Here is a 14,913-nt window from a genome sequence, read left to right as displayed (position 1 = left end):
AACACTTTACATGAAGATTCTCCACAAAGCTCGCTTTTTAGTCCACTAGGAAAGTGTCCCTTTATGCCCTAAATCAATAATCATTATTATCATATACCTTTGGCTGGTTGAGAATACATGATAGCACCACACGAAAAAGGGTATGTCTGATACTTCAGTCATCTTTGATGTACAGAGGACAGGCCGTAGTGTGGCTCTTTCGTTCTTCATGGTACTTAAAGAAGAAAAAGAAAGGGAACAAGCCGACAGATTTATAATGGTGGTATCATCCCAAATCGCACCCCATTTCCTATACAATGCGCTACTTTTGACCAGGGCCCTATTTAGGGAACAGGGTATAATTTAGAATGCACATATTGACCTTCTAGTAGTGCAGATTATAATGGCTGCCAGGCCTCCCTTAAAAAAAGAGATTCAATGGGACTCACCTGGTTAAATGTAAAAAATTATTGAATGCTTTTCTGCATATACATTTTTTTGGGAGGGGGCAAACTGAACAGGATGGTGTTGAGGGTGGGGTGTTGAGCAGGACAGGTCATGTGTATTGGATGCGACTCAGGCTGACTACATGGGAGATGCATGAACATAATCGGTGACCACATCATATGGGGTTGAACAGGGCAGAGTAGGCCATCTATAGTGGTGTGACTCAATTTCAGTCACGGGGGCACTGTAAGTGGAACGACATTTATTGGATATTTCAAACTTTTTTAACAAATCAAAAACTGAAAAATTGGGCGTGCAAAATTATTCAGCCCCTTTACTTTCAGTGCAGCAAACTCTCTCCAGAAGTTCAGTGAGGATCTCTGAATGATCCAATGTTGACCTAAATGACTAATGATGATAAATACAATCCACCTGTGTGTAATCAAGTCTCCGTATAAATGCACCTGCACTGTGATAGTCTCAGAGGTCCGTTAAAAGCGCAGAGAGCATCATGAAGAACAAGGAACACACCAGGCAGGTCCGAGATACTGTTGTGAAGAAGTTTAAAGCCGGATTTGGATACAAAAAGATTTCCCAAGCTTTAAACATCCCAAGGAGCACTGTGCAAGCGATAATATTGAAATGGAAGGAGTATCAGACCACTGCAAATCTACCAAGACCTGGCCGTCCCTCTAAACTTTCAGCTCATACAAGGAGAAGACTGATCAGAGATGCAGCCAAGAGGCCCATGATCACTCTGGATGAACTGCAGAGATCTACAGCTGAGGTGGGAGACTCTGTCCATAGGACAACAATCAGTCGTATATTGCACAAATCTGGCCTTTATGGAAGAGTGGCAAGAAGAAAGCCATTTCTTAAAGATATCCATAAAAAGTGTTATTTAAAGTTTGCCACAAGCCACCTGGGAGACACACCAAACATGTGGAAGAAGGTGCTCTGGTCAGATGAAACCAAAATTGAACTTTTTGGCAACAATGCAAAACGTTATGTTTGGCGTAAAAGCAACACAGCTGAACACACCATCCCCACTGACAAACATGGTGGTGGCAGCATCATGGTTTGGGCCTGCTTTTCTTCAGCAGGGACAGGGAAGATGGTTAAAATTGATGGGAAGATGGATGGAGCCAAATACAGGACCATTCTGGAAGAAAACCTGATGGAGTCTGCAAAAGACCTGAGACTGGGACGGAGATTTGTCTTCCAACAAGACAATGATCCAAAACATAAAGCAAAATCTACAATGGAATGGTTCAAAAATAACATATCCAGGTGTTAGAATGGCCAAGTCAAAGTCCAGACCTGAATCCAATCAAGAATCTGTGGAAAGAACTGAAAACTGCTGTTCACAAATGCTCTCCATCCAACCTCACTGAGCTCGAGCTGTTTTGCAAGGAGGAATGGGAAAACATTTCAGTCTCTCGATGTGCAAAACTGATAGAGACATACCCCAAGCGACTTACAGCTGTAAACGCAGCAAAAGGTGGCGCTACAAAGTATTAACTTAAGGGGGCTGAATAATTTTGCACGCCCAATTTTTCAGTTTTTGATTTGTTAAATAAGTTTGAAATATCCAATAAATGTCGTTCCACTTCATGATTGTGTCCCACTTGTTGTTGATTCTTCACAAAAAAATACAGTTTTATATCTTTATGTTTGAAGCCTGAAATGTGGCAAAAGGTCGCAAAGTTCAAGGGGGCCGAATACTTTCGCAAGGCACTGTAACTGCCTACAATGTAATTAAACACATACATGGGTTTTACACCTAATATGAAGTGGAACCACAACATCTACTGGAAAAAGAGTGGGGACAACCTTAAATGTATATAAAACAGCCTGGATCAAACCAAACCCATAGCAAGCTAAGATTAAAAAATATATATATATTTGGGAAGATTTCCCAAACACAGATTAAGTCTTATTCTGGATATATAAACACTTTACATGATTCTCCACAAAGCTCGCTTTTTAGTCCACTAGGAAAGTGTCCCTTTATGCCCTAAATCAATAATCATTATTATCATATACCTTTGGCTGGTTGAGAATACATGATAGCACCACACGAAAAAGGGTATGTCTGATACTTCAGTCATCTTTGATGTACAGAGGACAGGCCGTAGTGTGGCTCTTTCGTTCTTCATGGTACTTAAAGAAGAAAAAGAAAGGGAACAAGCCGACAGATTTATAATGGTGGTATCATCCCAAATCGCACCCCATTTCCTATACAATGCGCTACTTTTGACCAGGGCCCTATTTAGGGAACAGGGTATAATTTAGAATGCACATATTGACCTTCTAGTAGTGCAGATTATAATGGCTGCCAGGCCTCCCTTAAAAAAAGAGATTCAATGGGACTCACCTGGTTAAATGTAAAAAATTATTGAATGCTTTTCTGCATATACATTTTTTTGGGAGGGGGCAAACTGAACAGGATGGTGTTGAGGGTGGGGTGTTGAGCAGGACAGGTCATGTGTATTGGATGCGACTCAGGCTGACTACATGGGAGATGCATGAACATAATCGGTGACCACATCATATGGGGTTGAACAGGGCAGAGTAGGCCATCTATAGTGGTGTGACTCAATTTCAGTCACGGGGGCACTGTAAGTGGAACGACATTTATTGGATATTTCAAACTTTTTTAACAAATCAAAAACTGAAAAATTGGGCGTGCAAAATTATTCAGCCCCTTTACTTTCAGTGCAGCAAACTCTCTCCAGAAGTTCAGTGAGGATCTCTGAATGATCCAATGTTGACCTAAATGACTAATGATGATAAATACAATCCACCTGTGTGTAATCAAGTCTCCGTATAAATGCACCTGCACTGTGATAGTCTCAGAGGTCCGTTAAAAGCGCAGAGAACATCATGAAGAACAAGGAACACACCAGGCAGGTCCGAGATACTGTTGTGAAGAAGTTTAAAGCCGGATTTGGATACAAAAAGATTTCCCAAGCTTTAAACATCCCAAGGAGCACTGTGCAAGCGATAATATTGAAATGGAAGGAGTATCAGACCACTGCAAATCTACCAAGACCTGGCCGTCCCTCTAAACTTTCAGCTCATACAAGGAGAAGACTGATCAGAGATGCAGCCAAGAGGCCCATGATCACTCTGGATGAACTGCAGAGATCTACAGCTGAGGTGGGAGACTCTGTCCATAGGACAACAATCAGTCGTATATTGCACAAATCTGGCCTTTATGGAAGAGTGGCAAGAAGAAAGCCATTTCTTAAAGATATCCATAAAAAGTGTTGTTTAAAGTTTGCCATAAGCCACCTGGGAGACACACCAAACATGTGGAAGAAGGTGCTCTGGTCAGATGAAACCAAAATGGAACTTTTTGGCAACAATGCAAAACGTTATGTTTGGCGTAAAAGCAACACAGCTGAACACACCATCCCCACTGACAAACATGGTGGTGGCAGCATCATGGTTTGGGCCTGCTTTTCTTCAGCAGGGACAGGGAAGATGGTTAAAATTGATGGGAAGATGGATGGAGCCAAATACAGGACCATTCTGGAAGAAAACCTGATGGAGTCTGCAAAAGACCTGAGACTGGGACGGAGATTTGTCTTCCAACAAGACAATGATCCAAAACATAAAGCAAAATCTACAATGGAATGGTTCAAAAATAACATATCCAGGTGTTAGAATGGCCAAGTCAAAGTCCAGACCTGAATCCAATCAAGAATCTGTGGAAAGAACTGAAAACTGCTGTTCACAAATGCTCTCCATCCAACCTCACTGAGCTCGAGCTGTTTTGCAAGGAGGAATGGGAAAACATTTCAGTCTCTCGATGTGCAAAACTGATAGAGACATACCCCAAGCGACTTACAGCTGTAAACGCAGCAAAAGGTGGCGCTACAAAGTATTAACTTAAGGGGGCTGAATAATTTTGCACGCCCAATTTTTCAGTTTTTGATTTGTTAAATAAGTTTGAAATATCCAATAAATGTCGTTCCACTTCATGATTGTGTCCCACTTGTTGTTGATTCTTCACAAAAAAATACAGTTTTATATCTTTATGTTTGAAGCCTGAAATGTGGCAAAAGGTCGCAAAGTTCAAGGGGGCCGAATACTTTCGCAAGGCACTGTAACTGCCTACAATGTAATTAAACACATACATGGGTTTTACACCTAATATGAAGTGGAACCACAACATCTACTGGAAAAAGAGTGGGGACAACCTTAAATGTATATAAAACAGCCTGGATCAAACCAAACCCATAGCAAGCTAAGATTAAAAAATATATATATATTTGGGAAGATTTCCCAAACACAGATTAAGTCTTATTCTGGATATATAAACACTTTACATGAAGATTCTCCACAAAGCTCGCTTTTTAGTCCACTAGGAAAGTGTCCCTTTATGCCCTAAATCAATAATCATTATTATCATATACCTTTGGCTGGTTGAGAATACATGATAGCACCACACGAAAAAGGGTATGTCTGATACTTCAGTCATCTTTGATGTACAGAGGACAGGCCGTAGTGTGGCTCTTTCGTTCTTCATGGTACTTAAAGAAGAAAAAGAAAGGGAACAAGCCGACAGATTTATAATGGTGGTATCATCCCAAATCGCACCCCATTTCCTATACAATGCGCTACTTTTGACCAGGGCCCTATTTAGGGAACAGGGTATAATTTAGAATGCACATATTGACCTTCTAGTAGTGCAGATTATAATGGCTGCCAGGCCTCCCTTAAAAAAAGAGATTCAATGGGACTCACCTGGTTAAATGTAAAAAATTATTGAATGCTTTTCTGCATATACATTTTTTTGGGAGGGGGCAAACTGAACAGGATGGTGTTGAGGGTGGGGTGTTGAGCAGGACAGGTCATGTGTATTGGATGCGACTCAGGCTGACTACATGGGAGATGCATGAACATAATCGGTGACCACATCATATGGGGTTGAACAGGGCAGAGTAGGCCATCTATAGTGGTGTGACTCAATTTCAGTCACGGGGGTCTAACTCATATGGGAAGGGCCAGGGGGTGTTGGTTAGCGTAAACCTTTATTTCCAACCTTCCTCATGTCCGATTGGAATAGCCGAGTAGTGAACAAGACTTTGGCATATTGTGTGGTGATAAAATTAGACATACTTTTTACTTAGAGAAGTGTCTATTGTTATATGCTAGTGTTTTTTTCCCCCTGATACAATCTTGTCGACAGCTCAGAGCCATTTGGGTGCAAACGCAGCATGCGACATCACGTTTTATCTATCTGCCAGAACTCAGCTGTGTGGAAACTTGCAGAAATGAGCACGGTGTGAGCTGTGGCAAATGCCGTTAGACGAGTAATCCCTCGTGCTATCTTAATCTGCACAGACAAACTAATATTTTACACACTGTTCCCTACCCGTTTACACACATCTGCCAAGAGGTTGTACTTTCATATAAAAGCTGAGACCCCACTGTTCGTTGGGCTCCAAAATCTGCACAATTGAGTGACTTAACTGCTCCGTTTTTGGACATCTTATAATTAAGTTGTTTGAAGAATCAGGTCTCTCTTCCTTTTGGTTAGAATTTCCATTGAAGCTATATTGTGCTCTTTGCCTGTCCCAGACTGGCTTGGTGTTGTTTAGCCTGGGTCACGTCTGGCTCATTTACCAGGACTCCCATGGCTGATCCTGCAACCCCAAGGATATGAAGAACAGCTACTGTAATTGGGTGCCCTCCCTCCCGCTCATCCTTTCATCCATCCTCCCCTCCTCTTTACACACCAAGTGCACTGAAATGTTCATAATTTCTGTCTGTTACGAATGTATAGAGTTCCATTGAGAACCTTTGTAAAAAAAAAAACAATAGAAACTAAATGAATAAGAAATTGGCATCCTAGAAATCCTTTTCTGATTTGCTGGCCTCTGGAGGGGGTGTGTCCTGAAGTGGGTCCTCACTCTGCTTCAGGTCCTTGTAGTTCAGGATTGGTGAGGGGCTCCTCTCTGGGTGGTCCTGGGGTTTGCGTACAGTTGATTGGTTTCAGAACTATGGGAAGCTGGGCGGGACAAACAGAGGAGAAACATCAGACCACTGTGGAGCTAGTCTGAGACAACAATAAGCACACGACAGTTTATGCAGAATACCAAAACATATACTGCTATTCCTCTGTCAAGTCAATTCTAGATCAATGGACTAAATAAAGCCTTCATTGTATTTCTATTATCACAGCAACCCACTGACTGGAGGAGTGTGCAACTATAGCAAGCTTGTTAGTGCTCTAGTATCTGCGCATTAAAGATTTTGACTATGAGTAGGTGTCTCTAATGCCCAGGAACATCTGATTCAAACTCCCATTAGACCGCTCCGCAAGAGTTATATGTTTGTTCCTCACCAAATATGGAGTTTCGTCGAGAAACTATCGTCATTTACTCCTGTTGCGGCCAGTATGTACTTCCAAAAAAGGCCTAAAAAAATGCCTATTTGGCTCCTCCAATCACTCATTACTGCAATGCACAGGTCAGAAGTCTACAACAGCAGAATACATTGAAGGTACTGAAGATTAAAAAATAAAAGGTTTCTTGTATATTTTTTTAGACCCTTTTTGGAAGTACATACTGGCCGTAATAGGAGTAAATTAAGAGTTGCTCAGCGAAACTCCATATCCATAACGTTTGCAGAGCTCTCTAATGGGAGTTTAAAATCAGAGCTTCCTGGGTGTTAGAGAGGAGACATCTTTAAAACACATTTTTTGTTTATTTAACAAGGCAAGTTAAGAATTTGTTCCTATTTACAATGACGACATACCAGAACGCAAAGGGCATCTTGAGGAGGCGGGGGCTGGGATTAAAAATAAAAATATATAGGACAAAACACACAACACTACATAAAGAGAGACCTAAGACGACAACATAGCAGCACAAAACATGGTACAAACATTTGGCACAGAAAACAGCACAAAGGGCAAGAAGGTACAGCCAATACCTCACGCGAAGCAGCCACAACTGTCAGTAAGAGTGTCTGATTGAGTCTTTGAATGAAGAGATGGAGATAAAACGGTCCAGTGTGTGTTTTGTTGCAGCTCGCTCCAGTCGCTAGCTGCAGCAAACTGAAAAGAGGAGCGACCCAGGGATGTGTGTGCTTAGGGGGCCTTTAACAGAATGTGACTGGCAGAACAGGTGTTGTATGTGGAGGATGAGGGCTGCAGTAGATATCTCAGATGGGGGGGAATTAGGCCTAAGAGGGTTTTATAAATAAGCATCAACTAGTGGGTCTTGCAACAAGAATACAGAGATGACCAGTTTACAGAGAAGTGTAGAGTGCAGTGTGATGTGTCCTATCAGGAGCATTGGTGGCAAGTCTGATGGCCGAATGGTAAAGAACATCTAGCCGCTCGAGAGCACCCTTACCTGCCAATCTATAAATGATGTCGCCATAATCTAGCATGGGTAGGATGGTAATCTGAATCAGGGTTAGTTTGGCAGCTGGGGTAAAAGAGAGATTACGATAGAGGAAACCAAGTCTAGATTTAACCTTAGCCTACAGCTTTGATATGTTTTGAGAAGGACATTGTACCGTCTAGCCATACTCCCAAGTACTTGTATGAGGTGACTACTTCAAGCTCTAAACCCTCAGAGGTAGTAATAACACCTGTGGGAGGAGGGAATTATCTTTACCAAACCACATTACTTTTGTTTTGGAGGTGTTCAGAACAAGGTTAAGGGCAGAGAAAGCTTGTTAGACAATAAGAAAGCTGTGTTGTGGAGCGTTTAACACAAAATCCGGGGAGGGGCCAGCTGAGTATAAAACGAAGAGAGAGCTTCCTACTGCTTGAGCTAGGTTGTTGATGTAAATTGAGAAGAGTGTGGGGCCTAGGATCAAGCCTTGGAGTACTCCCTTGGTGACAGGCAGTGGCTGAGACAGCAGATGTTCTGACTTTATACACTGCACTCTGAGGTAGTTAGCAAACCAGGCCAAAGACTCCTCAGAGATACCAATACTCTTTAGCTGGCCCACAAGAATAGAATGGTCTACCGTATCAAAAGCTTTGGCCAAGTCAAAAATTGCAGCACAACATTGCTTAGAATCAAGGGCAATGGTGACATCATTGAGGACCTTTAAGGTTGCAGTGACACATCTATAACCTGAGCGGAAACCAGATTGCATACCCGAGAGAATATTCTAGATGAACAGGGCAAGAAAGCCAGTCAGTTGATTATTGAGAAGTTTTTCCAACACTTGATAAACAGGGCAAAATAGAAATAGGCCTATAAAATTTAGGATTAGCTTGATCTCCCCTTTAAATAAAGGACACACTGGCTGCCTTCAAAGCAATGGGAACCTACCCAGAGACGAGAGACAGGTTAAAAAGGTACTCGGGATAGGCTTGACGAGATAGGCTTGGCGGTGATAGGGGCAGCAACCTTAAAGAAGAAAGGGTCTAAACCATCTGAACCAGATGTTTTTTTGGGGTCAAGCTTAAGGAGCTCCTTTAACACCCCACCTGCAGGGAGAAACTTCGTAGCAGGGCAGGGGAAAGAGAGAGGAGCATCAGGGATAGTCGCATTAGAAGGGGTGGGAGATGAGGAAATGTTGGATGGGCAAGGAGGCATAGCAGAGTCAAATAGGTCCTGACTTAATGAAGTGGTGATGAAAGAGCTCAGCCATGTGCTCCTTGTCTGTAACAAGCACATCGTCAATATTAAGGGACATGGGCAGCTGTGAGGAGGGTTTATTCTCCAGGTCTTTAACAGTTTTCCAGAACTTCTTGGGGTTAGACCCATAGAGAGAACTGCTCCTTAAAGTAACTAACTTTGGCGTTCTGGATAGCCTGAGTGCACTTTTCTAGTTTGCCTGAACGAGAGCCAGTCAGCCCGAGTATGTGTGGGCCAAGCGATTTGCTAAATGGCATTCTTGAGGTGGAGTGTAACCTAGGGCTGAACCTGTTAAATTCTCATTTTCTTTATGTGCGCATATTTGTTAACGATACCCCTGAAAATAAATAAAAAAATAAGGTCCAAGCGTCTTCGACAGAGGGGATCAAGCTGATTCTATACCAATATACAGAGGCCAGCTCATGAAGGAAGGCTTGCTCATTAAAGTTTTTTAGCAAGCGTCTATGACAAGTCGTTTCACTGAGCAGCCATTACACAGGCTGTAAAACAGTGATCACTAAGGTCATCACAGAAAAAACCAGACTGATACCTATCAGGATTATTTCTAAGGATGACATCAAGGAGAGTAGCCTTTTCTGGGTGTTTGGAGTCATACTTTGTAGGATTGGTAATAATCTGAGAAAGATTTAGGGAGTCCCATTGCTTTAGGACTTGGTCAGGTGGTTTAAGCACATCCCAGTTTAGGTCACCTAGCAGGACAGATTCAGACTTAGTGTAAGGGCATTTAGGGTACAGGCCGGTGCTGATGGTGGACAATAACACCCAGCAACAGTCAACAAAGAGCTAAAACCAGCAAATGAAATTGATTGGGGATCGACTTGGTGGAGACAACCGAGCACTAAAGGTATTCCTTGGTAAAGATTGCCACTCCACCACCTTTGGAAGATCTGTCTTGCCGAAAAAGGTTAACATTAGTGTTCAAAACACTCTTCCTTAATCACGTCTCAGTAATGACCAAGACATCTGGATTGCATCAGTGAACCCACACTTTCAATTGATACATTTTAGGTAAAAAAGCTTCTAGTGTTAACGTGCAGAAAACCCAGGCTTTTACGAGAGCAGAGATCAGTGAAGCAGATATCAGAGCACAAATCAGAATGGGGGCTAGCAACAGTAGATGGGCCAGGGTGTACATGCATGTTTTCCAGAAAAAAAACAGCAGTAATACAATTAGGGCACGGCTGAGGACAGGGAGAGCTCTGCAGTGTTGACTTAGAACATTTGAATGTTCATTAGATGGTAAAAAGATCATATTCTACAGAAATGTCATCATGTAACATGAATACAAAGCCGGCGAGAGGTGGTTAGCATAGGATGGGAGGCCAAAAGTCTGTGTAACCAATGGAGCAGGGCTGTCCAAACCTGTTCCTGGAGAGCTACCCTCCTGTAGGTTTTCAACCCCAGTTGTAACTAACCTGATTCAGCTTATCAACCAGCTAATTATTAGAGTCAGGTGCGCTAGATTAGGGTTGGAGCAAAAACCTACAGGATGGTAGCTCTCCAGGAACAGGGTTGGACAGCCCTGCAATAGAGAGTCAGAGTCCCGAGTGCGGGAACACACAGATTGTCCCACAGTTAAGTAAACAAGCAAGTTCATAGTCAACAAAGCACACAGGAGTCATGAGGCAAATATCATAAAGCACAAGAGAAAAATATAATTTGGGGCTAGCCATTGTAAGTTCAGAGTCACTTGCCTCAACAGTCCATGTGTGCTGGAGGCGATCGAAAGCTCGGGAGAGAAGGGGGATTGTGGCGGGGGTACCTGTACCAGACAGGGGGAGACAGGCAAGGGAGACGGCGAACAGATTGCCAGGTGGAATCCAAGCAGCAGTGCGGCAGGAAATGGGAGTAGTTGAGAAGTTTGAGAGATGTTTTTTTTTTCTCTGCACAGATGGAGGGGGTGGGGGGGGGGGGCTGTGAAACTCTCCTGCCATTGTTAGGCCAAACGTTCACATCTCTCACTTTACACTTAAGTGCTAATTTTAGTCAGATTCTTTGCTAGCAGCTTGATAGCCTTAATTATTAAGCTTTATATAACAAAATGACCTAGAGACAGTATTTTACTGTTTGGCTTCAGAAAGGAGGTTCAGACTGAATATTATTCACTCAGTTTTGTGTTGGATGGTATTTCCAGGTTCCGCTGTGTTTCTTCTGAAGGTTTTGGCTATTTAGAAGTTAGTTTTTGTTGATAGTCCTTGTTGGTAATAGTCCATTCAGTTAATTTTATCCAAAATCAAGGTTTTAGGTATGGAATTGTGAATTGTAATAAAGGTTTTGATGTTAGTATCCTATAATAAGTCCTTGCAATTTTTTGTTTTACTTATCTACATTTATCAAACTCTAATTTTATGTTTTTGCAGAAGAACTCAGGAGCCCATGCTCTCTGTGTGTCTCCGTCTCTCTCCCTGACCACAGATAGTGGGGCAGCTTGTTAGCAGAGGTATGTCTGTACATTGAGCGATAGATCTGACACACAGAGGGGGAGGAAACATTAAGAGGAAAGCAAGAGCCTTAAGAGCACCTTGTCACACAAAACCCAGTAGCTTCGAGAAACATGTTCACAATTATCAGTTCAGAGAAAAGGGGTGAGATACAAAGTACAGTACTCCCTTGTCACCGCCAGATACTATGGGTTGTCAACTACCTACCAAATGGTGTTTCATGACCCAAAACACTATAATGCATAGCGTCTATTCTAACGCCACAACATTACAATCTACTGTAAGACAATCTGACTGGTATCTAGCAGCAGAGGACTATAATTATACTAGTAAAGAATAAAGGCAAGCCCAGATCAGATATCGTCAGCGACATTCATAGACACTGGAGCCCTCAGCAGCCGACTATAGCAAAGAACCCACAGTAAAATGACAGTATGGGTTGGGAGGGCAGAGCAGGGGGAACAAAGAAAGCGATATCTAGTTTTTGGGGCTACAGTACTCAACAGTAAAACTAGAATTTAAAGTTTGGTACATAACACTAGACAGGTTTCTTTCCGTAGACGGCGGCGACACTCATATCAAACTGGTAATCACCACAAATCCACTTCCTGTCCAGAATAAGGGCAGCTCTTTTCGCCACAGCGCCACCGCGAGGCTGGAGAGGAGGGTGCAAGGCACCAGGTACAACAGGGCCGGCTGACCCATCTGCATCAGGGCAAGAGCTACAAAGGTGATGAGCAGCCCGATACCATAACCTGTAGAGCGGGAGCAAGGGAGAGGGTGAAAGAGGTAGGGGAAGCGTGAATCAGGTGTGTTACTGCTTGGTTGGAACAAATATTGTCTGTTATAGACTACAAAGTCGATTTGACAATCAAAAAAATTATGCAAATGAAAATGTGTTGGTCTTACCGATAGTGCAGGCCAGGAAATAGAACCGTGAGGACTGCATGAGGATGTCAAACCTGTGACAGTAGGCTACCAGCAGACCTGACACACACATAGAGCGAGGCAGAGAGCGAGGCAGAGAGCGAGGCAGAGAGCGAGGCAGAGAGCGAGAGACCAGGTCAGCTAAGCTGGGACGAGTTCAGATAGCAGCTTTATCTCGCCACAGAAAGATGCTGTATGATATAGGTCCAGGTCAGGGAAAACTCTTGGCCCTAAATGAGATTTAGATTAGGCACTATGGGTGTTACCTGGTACTAAGACAGGATACAAGAGTAGAGTAAATCAAATTGTATTTGCCACATAACCAACGGTGTAGACTAACAGGGAAATGTTTACTAAATGGGCCCTTCCCAACAATGCAGGGAGAAAAATAAAAATAATAATAAAAATACGAGGAATAAATACACAATGACTAATGATAACTTGGCTATATACAGTGCATTCGGAAAGTATTCAGAGCCCTTGATTTTTTTCCACATTTTGTCACGTTACAGACTCATTGTCAAATGGATTAAATTGTCCCCCCCCCCCCCCCTCAGTTTACACACAATACCCCATACTGACGACAAAGCAAAAACGGATAGATCACATTTACATAAGTATTCAGACCCTTTACTCAGTAATTTGTTGAAGCACCTTTGGCAGCGGTTACAGCCTCGAGTCTTCTTGGGTTTGAAGCTAAAATCTTGGCACACCTGTATTTGGGAGTTTCTAGCATTCTTCTTTACAGATCCTCTCAAGCTCTGTTAGGTTGGATGGGGAGATTAGCTGTACAGCTATTTTCAGGTCTCTCCAGAGATGTTCGATCAGGTTCAAGTCCGGGCTCTGGCTGGGCCACTCAAGGATTCAGAGACTTGTCCTGAAGCCACTGCTACGTTGTCTTGGCGGTGTGCTAAGGGTCGTTGTCCTGTCGGAAGGTAAACCTTCGCCCCAGTCTGAGGTCCTAAGCGCTTTGGAGCAGGTTTTCATCAAGAATCTCTGTACTTTGCTTCATTCATCTTTCCCTTGATCCTGACTAGTCTGCCAGTTCCTTCCACTGAAAAACATCCCCAGAGCATGATGCTGCCACCACCATGCTTCACCGTAGGGATGGTGCCAGGTTTCCTCCAGACGTGACACTTGACATTCAAGACAAAGAGTTCAAGCTTGGTTTCATCAGACCAGAGAATCTTTTGTCATGGTCTGAGAGTCCTTTAGGCAAACTCCATGCGGGCTGTCATGTGCCTTTTGCTGAGCAGTGGCTTCTGTCTGGCCATTCTACCAAGGCCTGATTAGTGGAGTGCTGCAGAGATGGTTGTCATTCTGGAAGGTTCTCCCATCTCCACAGAGGAACTCTGGTAACGTAACAAAATGTGGAAAAAGTCAAGGGGTCTGAATTGATGTGCAGGGTTACAAGGTAATTGAGGTAGATACAGTATGTATACTGAACAAAAATATAACATGCAACAATTTCATCGATTTTACAGTTCATATGAGGAAATCAGTCATCAGAAATAAATGTATTAGGCCTTAATCTATGGATTTCACATGACTGGGAATACAGATGGGCATCTGCTAGTCATAGATAACTTAAAAATGGACCTCGCAATGGGCCTCAGGATCTAATCACAGTGTTTTTGTGCATTCAAATTGCCATTGATAAAATGCAATTGTGTTCGTTACCAGTAGCTTATGCCTGCCCATGCCATCATGGAGCACTCTGTTCATGTCATTGACATCAACAAACCGCTCACCCACACGACGCCATACACTTGGTGTGTGGTTGTGATGCAAGTTGGACGTACTGCCAAATTCTCTAAAACGACGTTGGGGATGGCTTATGGTAGAGAAATTAACATTCAATGCTCTGGTGGACATTCCTGCTGTCAGCATGCCAATTGCACACTCCCTCAAATTGAGACATCTGTGGCATTGTGTTGTGTGCATTTTAGAGTAGCCTTTTATTGTCCCCAGCACAAGGTGCACCTGTGTAATGATCATTCTGTTTAGTCAGCTTCTTGAAATGCCACACCTGTCATGTGGATGGATTATCTTGGCAAAAGAAACATGCTCACTAATAAGGATGTAAACAAATTTGAGCACAAAATGAAAGAAATAAGCTTTAAGTGCATACGGAACATTTCTGGAATGTTTTATTTCAGCTCATGAAACATGGGACCAACATTTTACATGTTACGTTTATATTTTTGTTCAGTGTACATATAGGTAGGATGTAAAGTGACTAGGCTAGACTAGGATAGATAATAAGCAGTAGCAGCAGCGTATGTGATGAGTCAAAGGAGTTGGTGCAATGTAAATAGTCTGGGTGGCCATTTGATGAATTGTTCAGCAGTCTTTATGGTTTGAGGGTAGAAGCTGTTAAGGAGGCTTTTGGTCCTAGAGTTGGCGCTCCGGTACCACTTGCCATCCAGTAGCAGAGAGAACAGTCTATAACTTGGGTGACTGGTGTTTTTGACAATTTT

General features: G+C 42.8%; 1 pseudogene; it reads right to left on the bottom strand.

The window, feature by feature from the left end:
• Positions 1–6,167: 6,167 nt before the first annotated feature.
• The window catches only part of LOC139377089 (signal peptide peptidase-like 2B), a 52,606-nt pseudogene continuing 43,860 nt past the window's right edge, over positions 6,168–14,913 (bottom strand).

Source organism: Oncorhynchus clarkii, chromosome 20 (assembly GCF_045791955.1).
Source record: "Oncorhynchus clarkii lewisi isolate Uvic-CL-2024 chromosome 20, UVic_Ocla_1.0, whole genome shotgun sequence".
Classification (NCBI taxonomy): Eukaryota; Metazoa; Chordata; class Actinopteri; order Salmoniformes; family Salmonidae; genus Oncorhynchus; species Oncorhynchus clarkii.
This window is presented reverse-complemented; position numbering and strand designations above follow the sequence as displayed.